The sequence below is a fragment of the Amblyomma americanum genome, chromosome 5 (genome assembly GCF_052857255.1).
Source record: "Amblyomma americanum isolate KBUSLIRL-KWMA chromosome 5, ASM5285725v1, whole genome shotgun sequence".
Lineage (NCBI taxonomy): Eukaryota > Metazoa > Arthropoda > Arachnida > Ixodida > Ixodidae > Amblyomma > Amblyomma americanum.
This window is the reverse complement of record NC_135501.1, coordinates 57,906,599-57,920,460: the sequence shown is the minus strand read 5'-3', so window position 1 is coordinate 57,920,460 and position 13,862 is coordinate 57,906,599. Positions and strand designations below refer to the sequence as shown.

At 48.0% G+C, this 13,862-nt stretch overlaps 1 pseudogene across 1 annotated transcript in view; it reads left to right on the top strand.

The window, feature by feature from the left end:
• The window catches only part of LOC144134719 (protein ced-11-like), a 101,304-nt pseudogene that overhangs the window by 29,508 nt on the left and 57,934 nt on the right, over positions 1 to 13,862 (top strand). The window contains exons 11-12 of the transcript XR_013315223.1: positions 10,638 to 10,698; positions 10,774 to 10,890. The product of XR_013315223.1 is annotated as a protein ced-11-like (transcript). The remainder of the gene's footprint in view (positions 1 to 10,637; positions 10,699 to 10,773; positions 10,891 to 13,862) is intronic.

Below are 13,862 nucleotides of genomic sequence, written 5' to 3'. Positions count from 1 at the left end.
GAGCTGAAGCTAGCTCTTACTTCTCTCTTCATTATCCCTCATAACGGGAATCTATTTACGTCGTTGAAATTCTCTTCCTAGTTTCATTTCGAATTTACTGCCTCTTTTGGGCACTTTCCCTTTCCTAAGGGCCAAAACGTGCTTTCTTCCTTTCTCTGTGCGATTCTTCTTCCGCTTTCTTAGGTGCTGGAGCCATTTCTCTTGCTCTCTCGGCGGCTTCTCTAGCCATCTCTCTCTGTCTCTGTTTTTATTTTCGTTCTCTCTCTCTCCCTTCTATTTCCTGGTTCACCCAATCCGTAGTCTAGGATTCTTCCAGGCCCAGCTGACGACCCAACTGAACAATATCTCTTAGATCCATTTTGGAGTCCCATCTGTTCAAGCCTCAAGCATAGCACAACTCGGGGAATCGTATCCAACCGACTCTGCACGGCACCTCACAATATCGCTCTGCTGCTAAACACTCGTTTACGACCTCTTCGTAAACTCCTTCCGACTCTTTCTCCGTTCTCTCAGCTCACAAAGCACCAAACGTCCTGTCGCGCACGCCAAAATATGTCACCATTTCGCGCACTTTTGCGTGCGCTCCCGGACACCCTTAGAGCGTGTGGGGGTAGCGGTCTCGGTCACAGAGGAGATGCCCTCGACTCAGCGTGGCAAGCTCAGCCGGAGACCAGCTACCAGGTGACAAGGGGATTGGTCGTTTGGTGCCCAGCTTTCGCCGGTCGCAAGCCAGAGAATGGGTCGGAGCCAAAGGTTCACAAAACAAAACAAAGTTTATGCAGCGAAAAGACGATACAAAGGATTTTACAATAACTCTTACGAGCAGATACGGAGTGATTTATAAATGCAAAGCAACTCATGCAAATTAACAATCGAGAGAGATTACAAATTAACAGAACCTTTGCACCTAAAGTGCAATAACACATCGAGAGACAAACAACCAAAACACGATTTGTTCACCGGGCACTGCGGCAATCCAACGACCTGAGGAGCTCGACGGGGCCTTCCCGCAGGTGGGCGCACGTTGCCTCGCTGGTCCGAGCTGGGCGAGTGGTGTTCTGCCGGGAGTCGAGCGGGGCGCTTCTCGGAAGCTTAAACGGCGGCTCGGATTAACAGACAGCGGTTGCAGCCCCTCATTTATAGGCGCAGACTGCGTCTCTTTGTTCTTCGCGCCAAGGCAGGCGCGCACATACACGAAGCTTCAACTGCACAAACTCCTTCTCCTTCTCGAGCGCGGAAACCGCCTTTTAGAAAAATCTAGGACCTGCCGTGGTGGCTCAGTGGTTAGGGCGCTCGACTACTGATCCGGAGTTCCCGGGTTCGAACCCGACCGCGGCGGCTGCGTTTTTATGGAGGAAAAACGCCAAGGCGCCCCTATGCTGTGCGATGTCAGTGCACGTTAAAGATCCCCAGATGGTCGAAATTATTCCGGAGCCCTCCACTACGGGACCTCATTCTTCCTTTCTTCTTTCACTCCCTGCTTTATTCCTTCCCTTACGGCGCGGTTCAGGTGTCCAACGATATATGAGACTCACCGGAGCAGTAGCCGGCGTCGCTTTCTTCCAGCCAAAGTGACCCTGACCCGCCGGAGCCTCCGCTTCTCTGCTGTTCCCCCCAGTGCCTCGCTCTCACTCGCCCTTTTATAGCCTCGGTGTTAGTCAACGTAAGCCTTGTCGTCGTCGTCTTCTCTTCTCCACCAATCATCTCTCTCCACCTCACCGAATGCTTCTTCTTCCTCTTCTTTATTCTTCGGTTAATGCACGTCATCTTCACTATTCTTTCCTTTAAAATTTAATTTAGGCTCCTTAATATATGTGGCAAGGGCCCCCTCTCTCAAGAGTTTTTCAATGAAAAACTGCTCACGTCATCGTCATCTCCAAGCCATCCAGCCAACAGACCATCTTCTGTGGCAATATTGGACCCAGCACATAACACACCACAGATGTCCAGCACACACCAAACGCGCACCACTAACAGCACACCAAACGGCGTTTTCAGAATACTAACACACCACTGCCGTTGTCCGTACAGAGTCCTTAATAAACATGTTGGTTTCCGCAACACACTCCGTTGTATAATCACATAAAACCAACAACAGCAACCACAAGATAAATCACAGAGATACATTAACATAGCAACAACAAAATACATCCCAGATATACCTAGAGCTGTTCAGTTAGCTCTATCTGTATACAAGTCTAATTTCTAACACATGACCTCCGTTTTGCCTGGCCCATCCGAAAACGTCTCCCCTTTGATTTGGAGTAGAGCTGTAATCGTATGTCTTCATTCACACTGGGCTTCATTAGTACATCATCCCCTCCTGCATTTTTCTTCCCACTGCACGTGCGCATCTCGACAACATCATCTGTCTCCTCGGCTACTACCAAGCATGCTACCTTGGATCGTACCGCACGAGACCCCTTTCTTCGTATTTCTTCAACATCTTTACATGGAAAACATTCTTAGTGCCATCTATCAATAACTCATAATCTATGTCCTTTTTCTTCCGCGTCACAAGGTATGGGCCCTTCCATTGCACCACTAACTGATTATGATCAGTTGGTAGCAGTAAGAAAACCCTGTCGCCCGGATTCAGATTCCTGTGAATGACTTTCTTTTCATAATATCCCTTATGGCGTCCACGCGCCTTTTCCAGGCCTTGATGTTCAAGCTTGCATGTTTCCTTCAACCTCACCCGCAAATAAAGAACGTACGTGTATGTTGTCTGGAGATCTGATGCCAACTCTTTATTAGCCCACAGCTCCTTGAGTATTGCAAGTGGACTTCTAACGGTTATCCCGTACATCTCGAAAGACGATAATCCAAAACTGGTTTGCAGTACTTCGCAGTAAGCGAACAAAAGAGCTGGAGATATCTATCCCTATCAGTAGGTCTCTCCTGGCACATTTTCTTGATCATGATTTTGAGGGTGCCTTTGAACCGCTCTACAAGCCCATTACACATGGGATGGTAAGGCGTTGTCAGTAATTGCCTTACTGACAAAAGGCGGTTAACCTCCTTCATTAGTTCCGATCTGAGGTTCGAGCCCCGGTCACTCAAAATTTATCTCGGGAACCCATAACGCGAAAACATTTCCACAAGACCCTCCGCCACTTGGATACTGTCAATAGTTCTGAGTGGAATAGCGTCAGGATAACGAGTTTCCACGTCAACCAGATTAAGCACATATCTAATGCTTTTGGCGGATACTGGAGAGATTGGCCCCACAATGTCAATCGTCACTCGCTGAAACGGTTGGTCGATGGCTGGCATCTTGCCCAGAGGTACGGGACCAACTCTTCCCTTCGGAACTGTGCGCTGGCACACGCCACATGAGCGAACAAAGCGCTTAACGTCACTCTGAACACCCGGCCAAAAGAACTCCTGGGTGATTCTAGTTACCGTTTTTTGAACACCCTGGTGTCCGGCCATAATGGCGTCATGTCCTAAGCGCAACACGGTCTCTCGCTTATCTCTTAATAACACCAGCTGTTGGACCCGCCTTCCTGAACTAAATATGCATTCCCTGTGCAGAAGACCATCTACCAATTGATATTCGAAGGACTTGCGACTCTTCTTTCTTTTCACTTTTTCCCCGGCTCTTTCGAAGCAGGTCTTCAGGCTCGGGTCTTCCTTTTTCCTAATTGCATTTTCGCCCGGTGTTAAGCTCAGGCACATCGTAACGGGATTGGAGAGCGGACGCTGCGTTGCTCGGGCTGTCGCTTGAGCTCTTGTCTCCACTGCCGACGAGAAACTGACTGCACCCGTCTGAGCTGTCGCAGGCCTTTCCTCCTTTGGATGTTCTTCAACGTCGAGCATACTCCTCTCTGGATCGGGGTCTTCGATACTTCTTGCACCCGTAATGTTTCTCAAGATGAGATCGTAGATGGGTTGGTCTACGCATTTTGCCACTACCTGCCCAGTATAATATGGCGTGGACACTTGAATTCTTGCTTCAGGAAGGTATCTTACTGTGCTATCTACAAGAGTGACGGCCGACGCTTCCCCTGCAAGACCCTCGTCCTTCACCAGGCTTCTCCGAACCAAGACTGTGTTGGCTCCGCTGTCTCTAAGCACCAATATAGGTCGGTCCCCTATTTGCCCAACCACCACAGACATTGCTGCTTTCGACTTGGGTGTTCCCCTCACTGCCTCATTTTACAGCGACGTTTGCTCTCCTTTCAGCTGTGGAACTTCGGGTGGCGTGACAAGTTCTACTCTAGAGTTGACAACGCATGAAGCTCGGTCCTGCGTTCTGTATCGGCACTCATCCACAGCATGACCCCTCCTCTTACAACCTTGACACACAACCTGTGTTTTCTGGGCAGCGCTACTAGTCCCACAGTCAGCTGCACGGTGTCCCACCTTGCCGCAGAGAAAACACCTTACTGGCGCCTTAGATGCACCGCCATATGCTCTTGGTTTTGCCGCATCTGTCTCTAGGGTCTTTTGGGTTTCCTCCTTTGCCTTACTCAAATTTCTTAGCCCTTGAGCCTCGGGGAATTTGTCTGCAGTGCCGGCGAACTCTTCCAGGAACACAACTTTCTTTCAGGGACCGCGCCAGCTTTGAGCTGCAGCACGCTAAGAATTCCTCTGTGACCAGCTTGCCACGCACACCTTCAAAACTCTTTTCTGTGTTTGACATATCAAGCAACCTATGAAAATTGTTGGATAGCCTGCAGGAAAACTGCTTAGCGGTTTCCGAATCCTCAGCTTTCGCGGTGCGAAATCTCTCACGAAAACCCTCTGCCGTAAGCCTGAATCTTTGGAGGAGTGCCTTCTTGACTTTCTCGTAGTCCATGGAATCAGCAGCAGGCATCCTTCCAAACACATTCAGCGCCTTTAAGACTAAACACATGCTCAATGCCGTGGCCAATTCCCTGCGCTCCCAGGCTTGCCCCAAAGCTATCCGCTCGAATCGTTGCAGATATGCATCCAAATCATCTCTCTTGTCATCGAAAGGAGCCATCAGCTTTCTTGGACAAACTCTGGCCGGCCTAGGAGATTCTGTACCCGCTAAGGAACGCTGATCATTGTCCGTGATCGCCTCATAACCTCCCGCGATATGCGCCTGTTTCCAGAAAATAAACTCCTTCTCCCGTTCTATCCTCCTTTTCTCCTGTTCTTCTGCCTCCCGAGCTCTCTTCTCTTCTCGCTCTTCCGCCTCGCGAGCTCTTCTCTCTGCCTCTCGAGCTCTTTTCTCTTCTCGCTCTTCCGCCTCGCGAGCTCTTCTCTCTGCCTCTCGAGCTCTTTTCTCTTCTCGCTCTTCTGCCTCGCTAGCTCTTTTCGCCTCGCGCTCTTCCGCTTCGCGAGCGTCTACGCGTGCTTGCGCCCTTTCATCTCTCTGCCTCTTTCCCTCCTCCTCATAGAGATGCATCGCCTCTTCCTTGCTTAACCCTAGCTTGAGCTCTTGCGTTCTTGCCAAATCCATCCTTTCTGCAGTCGAGAGAACGGAAAGATCCGAGACAAAGCAAAAATAAAAAAGGAAATGAATCCTGGCACCGGCTCGCCACTTATCTTTGTCACAGATCTCTCCGGAGAACACTCGGACCGAAAAAATGGACTAGGCGACGGGTGTACCCACACAAACGCACATTTAATACACCCTACGTGACACACACACTAGAACACAAAACTAACAAAACTAACACCAAACACAGACTATAAATACACACGACCCGGGCACACTGCTACCAGCGTGTACTACTAGCGTTCTACTGTCAGCGGTCGGCGTTCGTGCTCACGGTTGGTTCGGTGCGGCTGCGGCGTTGTATGGATCCAGTATCCGGCGTCGAGGCGGCGCTCGACGTGCTTGGGCTGGCGTCGCTGGCGGCGTTCGACGCGCTTGGGCTGGCTTCGCTGGCGGCGTTGCTGGCTGCGTCGTACACGCTCCCGGTCCAAGCGCCCGTGGAAGTGATGCCGGTGTTGTTGGCGTTGGGGGCACCACCCGGATGGGTGGCAACAGCGCTGGGGACACCCCTGGCCGTAGCAGGCTGTAGCGTCCTCCGTTTACTCCCCGGAACGGGCTCAGGCACAGCAGGAAGTCCACGATGCGATGCCGTAGAACGCGAACTCACCGGAGCAGTAGCCGGCGTCGCTCTCTTCCAGCCAAAGTGTCCCTGACCCGCCGGAGCCTCCGCTTCTCTGCTGTTCCCCCCAGTGCCTCGCTCTCACTCGCCCTTTTATAGCCCAGGTGTTAGTCCACGTAAGCCTTCTCGTCGTCGTCTTCTCTTCTCCACCAATCATCTCTCTCCACTTCACCGAATGCTTCTTCTTCCTCTTCTTTATTCTTCGGTTAATCCACGTTGTAGTCTTCACACCTCTTTCCATTAAAATTTAATTTAGGCTCCTTAATATATGTGACACCGAGACCTCTGGAAAAGTTGGGTGCTAAATGAACGCCCAGGATTTAAAGTACGGAGTCTCAGGAAAAAAGTAAATTTGAAATTTTCACGCTTTTGTCTGAAAGTTATCAGTTTAGTTTTTGAAAGATTTTGCGTCCAGAGCTGAATTTTCACGCCACCGACGATTATTATTGAGATCCTAATGAACATAATGGTCATGAGTAGATTTTATTGCGCGCAAGTTACTCAGTCGTCGCTAAACAGACGCCCGCAGGATGATACATTAGTTTGCAGATACCACATTGCAAGAATATATTTAATTGTTGACACTGACCACCCCCCGTAGCGCAGAACACGCAAAAATTTTGTTCCCGCTCTGGAACATGCGCCGACCGAGACCGTGCGGGGCCGTTGCGGTGGAGTGGCCACTCGCTTGCGGAGCGGCGTCCACAGTTTTCGGTGCTCTTCCAAGCTGTGATGGTTTGTGCTGCGAGAGTGCATCTCAATGCGAGAATTTTTGGGTGCCTGCTTCTACGCTGCTCTGGGCACCGCGAACTGATAAGTTCTGCTGAAAGAAGGCTTTTCTGCGTGGTTTGGTACCGAGCCCGTGGGCGGTCCTTACGGCCTATGCGCCTGGCGGATGTGATGTGTTGGTTGTTGTTGCGGCATACCTGCGAAGCCTACCCGGGTTCGAAAGCAGGCACGCCGCGATTATGGGTAATGCGTTCTTTGTACCTAACTACAGTTCGGGCTAACGGACTTGCGCTGATCGAATGCGTTTTTAAACCTCCTTACGTGCACGCTGACTTTGACGTTCGAAAGCGACTCCGTCCACGAGGATGCAGTATGGCAAGGCTGCGGACAATTTCCACAATCTGTGATTCTTTAACGTGCCCTCATGTAACACAGTACAAGAGCATCTAGCATTTCGCCTCCACGAAAATGCGACCATCGCGGCCGTGATTGAAACCTCGTTTTTCGGGTGAGCAGTCGAGCGCCATGACCACTGAGCCACCGCTGTGATTTTGTCTAAACATGTGGCGCAGGGCATATAATGTATTGAAACCGACAGACCATGTCTGCTCTGTAGTTGTCAGTTCCCTAATGAGTGGATGCATGTTTCTGAGAAGTCTACGCAGTCACTGCCCAAGGAGACGGATGCAGTGACTGTCAGAACTGCTGCCTCAGTCTGGAGCCTTGGGTACCCGAAAATTGCCCACCAAGCCGCGAATAATAATGTTTTGTGTCTAATCTGTGAATACACGAAATCGTGTCTCCCAGCAGATCTGTTTTTTTACTAAATTTGTTTGTTGCACATAACAGCTGTTCGGGCCAGAGTGCGTTAATAAATGAGAATTGAGCCGTTTACCAACAGGAAGGAACACATGGGCTACAGAGTTAGGCCGTAGTGAATGACTCCGGATTACTTCAGACCACCTAAGATTCTTTAATGCGCGCTGACATCGCACAGTGCACACGAGTGCCTTTTGCGTTTCGACTCCTCCTAAACGCCCTCGCCGCGGAAGGGATTGAGTCCGTGTCATGCGGCACAACAGCCGAGTGCTCGGGCCACAAGCTATCCCCGGTTCAAAAGTATGGAGGTGACGATGTCAGCAAACAAACCAATTCATGCAAGCGATCTGGGTACTCCCTAGTGTATGTGTGTAACTCTTAAACTATCGGAAAAACCTCCTACGTAGGCAGACTAGATGCGAGATGACATGGTAGCGCAACAAATAATTTGTCAGCGTTCTCATGGTCTCCAGCAGTTTGCACCCACTCTGAATTTCGATGCCACAATACAGCGTGGTATGAAAGGCAGAAAACATGCCTGCAAAGTTTATAACACGCGGGGGCATAATTTGCGCCGACGTTCGAATGGTCGGTGGGACATTTTCTAGCAGTGAATTACTAAGGGCAGCATAGCCGCTTTTGCAGGCGTACATCAATTCCTCGGAACCAATATCCACAAAGCCCAAAGCGTTTTATCGTATCGCGTGCATGGCGGTGTAGCTGTCCTTTAGATCATCAGTCGCTCAGCATCGTCGGCATCGGCGGAAAAGGTGAGCTCGGCCGAAGAAACGCCAGAGGCATTTTCGCAAATAATTTTCGCGTCGCTTATCTACAAGCACACTGCGCTAGCCACTAAAAAATCGCAGACGTGGCCTCTAAAGCGTCGCACTGACGGTTTCCTTTCGCTCCCTGCGCTCGCTCGTATAGCGGCGGAGTTCTTATCCGCTGCCCATCACGAGATTACGGGGTCGATTCCCGGCTTCGTATTTGTGATGCAGGCGAAATAGGCGAGCGCCCTTGATATTTATGTGCGCATTAAAGAACCTAGTTCACCGAAGTTAGCCATCTTCTCAGCATGACGGGCCTCATGTCGCCTCGAGGTCGCCTGATAACACAGACCAAGCAATGCTTGATTGTAAGCATGTAGGCTCTTTAGCACAAGTTGGGGAGGCTGCGCGGTGACTTAATAAACCGTGCTCTCGTCAGTTGTGCGGATGAATGAAAAGCCTCACAAAGAATGTGTTTCCATAACGAGCTCAGAAGGAGCACAGCGCCACGTCCTCACTGCTTTTCGCTCAATCATGTAGCGCCAGCAAATAAAACTCGGAGTAGCCCAAAATATTTTGGTGTCGACAGCAGCTGCAATTCTTCTGTGCCTTGCCGCTTTTAACAAAGCACACAAGCACGCCGCAGCACAAAACGATCCCGAAACAGCTGCATTCCGGCCACCGTAGTAAGGGTAACTGTTCACGCAGAGAAAGAATGGTACGAAGCCACGATCACCGTAGGGAATCAAGATGAAAGGCTGAATATTTGGAGATATAGTGGCAATAGACTAGGTGATCAAACACTTTTTAAAAATAAAAATTATGAACTCCTAAAGTTCATTTTCATAGCCATTTAAGTTCAGATTGCTTGTTACAGACTGCTGAGTGCAAATTAGGCTGTTTAACGTCCCGTAGCGACACACGAACAATGAAGGACATTGCAGTGGAAGTTTTCATAATATTGAAAATCACGTAGGGGGTCCTTTAAGTTGCGATTACATAGGACAATACACGGACGTTCCTGCATTGCAACTAAATGGAGATTTTACCGACACGGTAGAGATAGAATCCATGACGCTGAGCTCGGCGGATAAGCGCCCGAGACACATCTGCGGAGAGGTCGTTATATCGAGTAGTTTTGTATCGTAGGGGCAATTTTTTTCTGATGCCATGCTGTATTGAAAACAAAAAGCTACTCACTCATGCTGACGGCGAATGTTCCAGGAAAAACACGTTTTGAAGAAATTAACAATGCATGCATGTAAATGAGCTGGAACATTATTTAATGGGGGGAACTTTTGTCAACACTTTGAAAAACAAGCAATTTTGGTCAATTTTGCACTCCGATTAGAGCTCACCTGTGTCTCAGGACTTTTCGCTTTATCCGACAATATTTCGCTGGGTATGAGCTCAGTTTTCTTCAGTTCCTCAAAGTTTACTAGGCGATACCGCTATGCTTTCTCAACGATGTGAAGGAGTATCACCATATGCTCCAGAGCATTAAAACTAATCATCAGACCACCGAACGGAGCACGTACTGAAACAATACAGAACAATATAGAAACGGAGGCAGTAAGAAAACGCTGTATGCCGCCGTGAATTTATTCCTTCCGCTATGCCATGCTTGCGGCCTCTTCCGTCAAAATGCAATTCTGTAGAAACATCAAGCTTGAATGTTAGGCGCGGCTTTGAAACACCACGTCGTTCTCACGTGAGGCCTGGGAATAAATTGCCTTCCTTGTGTTGCCAAAGCACAGACCTTAAGGACAGCTGCACTTGACCAACTATTATGCTTCAGAGATAGAACAAAGCTATCGATCTAGTTGATGAGGCATAATGAGGGCTACAGAGAGCGAGACGATCAAGCTCATATTCCTGCTCCTGTTTATTTTTCTTTCCGCGCTGTGTGTGGAACACATTGCAGTTCTTCATTCATAAAGATGCATTAAACTTCGTAACGTAGAAACTTTCCAGAAAACTCGACTACTTTCCTGCGAGTGTTTTCTCTGTAGGTGCCGTTTGAACGAGATATCACCAATTTTGAGATTAAACGTCGTCATAAAATTATTGAACTTCCTCTCCACAATCCCGCGTAACGTACGGCAGTGGACACTGCTCTCTATCGCACTCTTAGTCATAGCTGCTGCTACAGCTTTTAGTGCGCGCCACTCTGTGCTTCGTCTTTCTGAACATCCGTATGACTCAAATTTCAATGAAAATCTCCTGGCAGGCATTTCGCTCGGATGGCCAATGGCGTGCTCAACTTATGCTACCTAGACTCCATCTGTCGCGCTTACGACATCCTCAGCGTTCAGAGCATGGACTGGAAGTACAAAACCGCCGTGGACATCGCTGCCGAGGCGAAGAACCGCAAGTTCCTCTCGCACCCGTGCTGCCAGAAGTGGCTGACCAACCACTTCCTCGGAAGAATCAGCGTCCGCGACATCACGTGGGGTTTCTTTAGCGTCCCCCTGTGGGTGAAGGTAAGCCAACTGTCAATCCAGTTCGAAAGATGGAAGCCTATTTGATTTCTCTTGGTGTACGTGGGCGCGTTGCTAAGATACATGTCCATCGTGTCGCTTTGTGAAGGGCAGCAGCACAAATAGAGGGGCCAAATGCGAAAACAGTTGCTACCAACTAATTTATAGCGAGCGAAGAGCAAGATTTATGCACCAGTCGTAGCACACGTGATAGGGAGAAACCAAGTAAAACCTGTACAGTGTCTCAGCAGCGTAATGATGGTGTTAAGGAAAACTTCGTCCTCCAAGTGTACCTAAAACACGGTGAACAGGCGCACACCGAGGAATATGAACTCAGCGTTGCGAAAAGAAGCTAGAACGTGACAGTAAAAAAGGGACAAATACTGATAAAGGCTAAAACTAGAAAGGCGAGAGCAGTACCGAACGGTGAAGCAAAAGCCCCGTCAAAAAGTAAAAGCTAACAGTGTGAGCGGCACAAACAGAAAATTTTAAAAATATGTATGGTCGGAGGGAGAGCAGAGTGAAAACAACAATGTGCATAAAGAACACACAGCAGTTTTCAACGCGCCGCAGTTTTGAAACCAAAACCAGAATAGCATTTACTTCAGAAGCAGAGTTATATCCCTGTAAAATGGCAATCTGAAAGCCGTAGCTAGTCTATTCCTTCCATACAACAGCCCACGGTGCACATCTAGATGTCACGTGTCACGCCTTTGCCATAAAACACTTTGAAGTCGAAGGCGGCCTTCGGTGCCCTTTTCAGTCCAAAGGAGCGGCCTTCCAGAGGATACGATCCTAGCGCTATCGAGCTCGGAAATCTAAAACCAAAAACATGCTATAAATAGTTTAAAAATTTTTTTGCATATATTTTGCAAGTTTAATGGAGCAGAAGCACCGAGCGCCCGTGGCGGTCTGAGCGCTAAAAAAAAAAAAACGTTGTTGCTGAAAAGACAAGCAATCAGTAGTGCTTTCATGAAGGAAGTGATGAAATATATGTCTGAGCTCAGCGAAACAATAATCAACTGCACCTCTGTTTCGAAGCTGTAACTTCTTCCCTTTTATGCAACGCTAGCGGCTCTCAAGTGCATTGACTTTTTCACCTTTGGTAAAACGAGGCCACTTTGATGGGTATGGCTTTGAGGACTACTGGGAATGCTTTGAGATTGAGGCTGGCGTAAAAACTTGAGTCGCCAAAACAGAAGCGGTGATAAAAAATTGGTATCCAGCTGTACCTCTACTATACTCAAATGTATACATCACTATGCTCGTATAGACATCAAAGAGGCATGTGTGGACGAGTATACGTAAGCCAAGGCAAGGAATGCCTCAATAAAATAAAAATAAAACGCCCTCTGCCTGTACGCAGTAATGCTGGCGTATGTCTTTGACCTCTCTGAGTAGCCACATACTCTTATTTCGGCTAGTTGTACGAAAGAACCAAAATCAGAGCGCCTCCTCAAACTGAAAAGAAAGTTTTACCATTGAGGCACTAGTAATTTCCAGGGCCAGAGAACAGTGTATTGGCAAGGCTTCGATTTTATTGACTGACAAATACCTCACTTCTTAAGAAAGACAATCATGTTACCCTGCTTTTGCTTTGATGTACTGACACTGCTTTTGCCTGACGTTATTTTTATTCTGGTTTTAAGACTGCCTCTGTTTCTTTTTTACAAATATTTTCATCATCGAAACAGCGCAAAGCCGTCGTCGTAAAAGGAGAGCACAGACAAAGCGCTGATTTACAAATGTGGTTCAGCGCCCTGTATATTTTTTTTCTTCACGCCCACGTATTTGCAATGCCCCGGTAATGGTGTACCATCTCGCCCAAGCTATCACTTCGTCCACTTTCTTATGAAGACTTGATTTGACTTAGTCATCCCTGCAAACTGATATACTGTCTTTAAAATGTTTTTTTTGCTTGGTATGTTTTTTCTGCCGATGAATTTGAACTTTTTACTGTGCTTTTGTTTGATACTTTTTGACAATTTTTTATTGGTATTGAATTTTTACTTTTTACTGTGCTTTTCATCGTTTTTTTTTGGATACTACCCTCGCTGTGCTGCGTTTAGTCTTGCTGATTGCTCACATAAATTTGCAATGAGCAAGGCTAAATGCTTCTTTTCATAATGCTAAACGCTAAACTAAAGGCTCACGCTCTTTTTCAGCACTCTTTGTTATGTCGGTGCCTCCATGTCTTCTTCTGGGTTTAGATAACATCGTATGCTTGTGCTGACCACGTTTGGCACCCACACGCCCAGCATGAGGGTTTTCCTTCCTCTTTCTTGATCTGTTTTTTTTCATGTTGATTACTCGTAGCAAGTGGGTCATGGCAGATGCAAAAATGCTGCTCTTTGCTCGCAATAAATTCGATGGTAGTTACAGTGGTTCGGTCCGCTATGGTTTCTGTCCACCTATATTCACGCTGCTCCTGTTGTTTCCCAAGGCCAAAATTAATTCATCACATCGTCCTGTTACTGTACAAGAGCGCACTTATACTGAAATACTATTTCGCAAGGCTCTGAAAGCATACATTCTGCTCCCTGCTTGGGCACGTCATCCTAAGTCATTTAACTAAAAATCTACAACGGCGCCTCTGTTAACTAAGTATTGACAACCTGCTGTGCTTGCTCCACCCAAATTCATAACACGTTTTTCTTTTGCGGCTTTTGATGTGCCCTTCAGCTCTGGCACCTTTACCTCAACAAAACTCATGTGCTAGCTACGTAAAAGATCCTCGTGCCCTGTAGTTATCTTTTCAGTGTAGCAGCACACTTACAGGGCTGTAGAAACGCCAAAGCCGTCTAGAAATAAAAGCGCCTTACAAGACTACGTGGTCTTAGGGGCCACCGTAGGCTATAATTCCGCTATGGGACTCAGAACGAGACCATGCCGCCTAAAGACTTTTGACCAAGGCTGTGCAGCACAGCAAGTAGGGCGGGAAATCACGGTTGAGGTAACAGAAGCTACAGAGAATA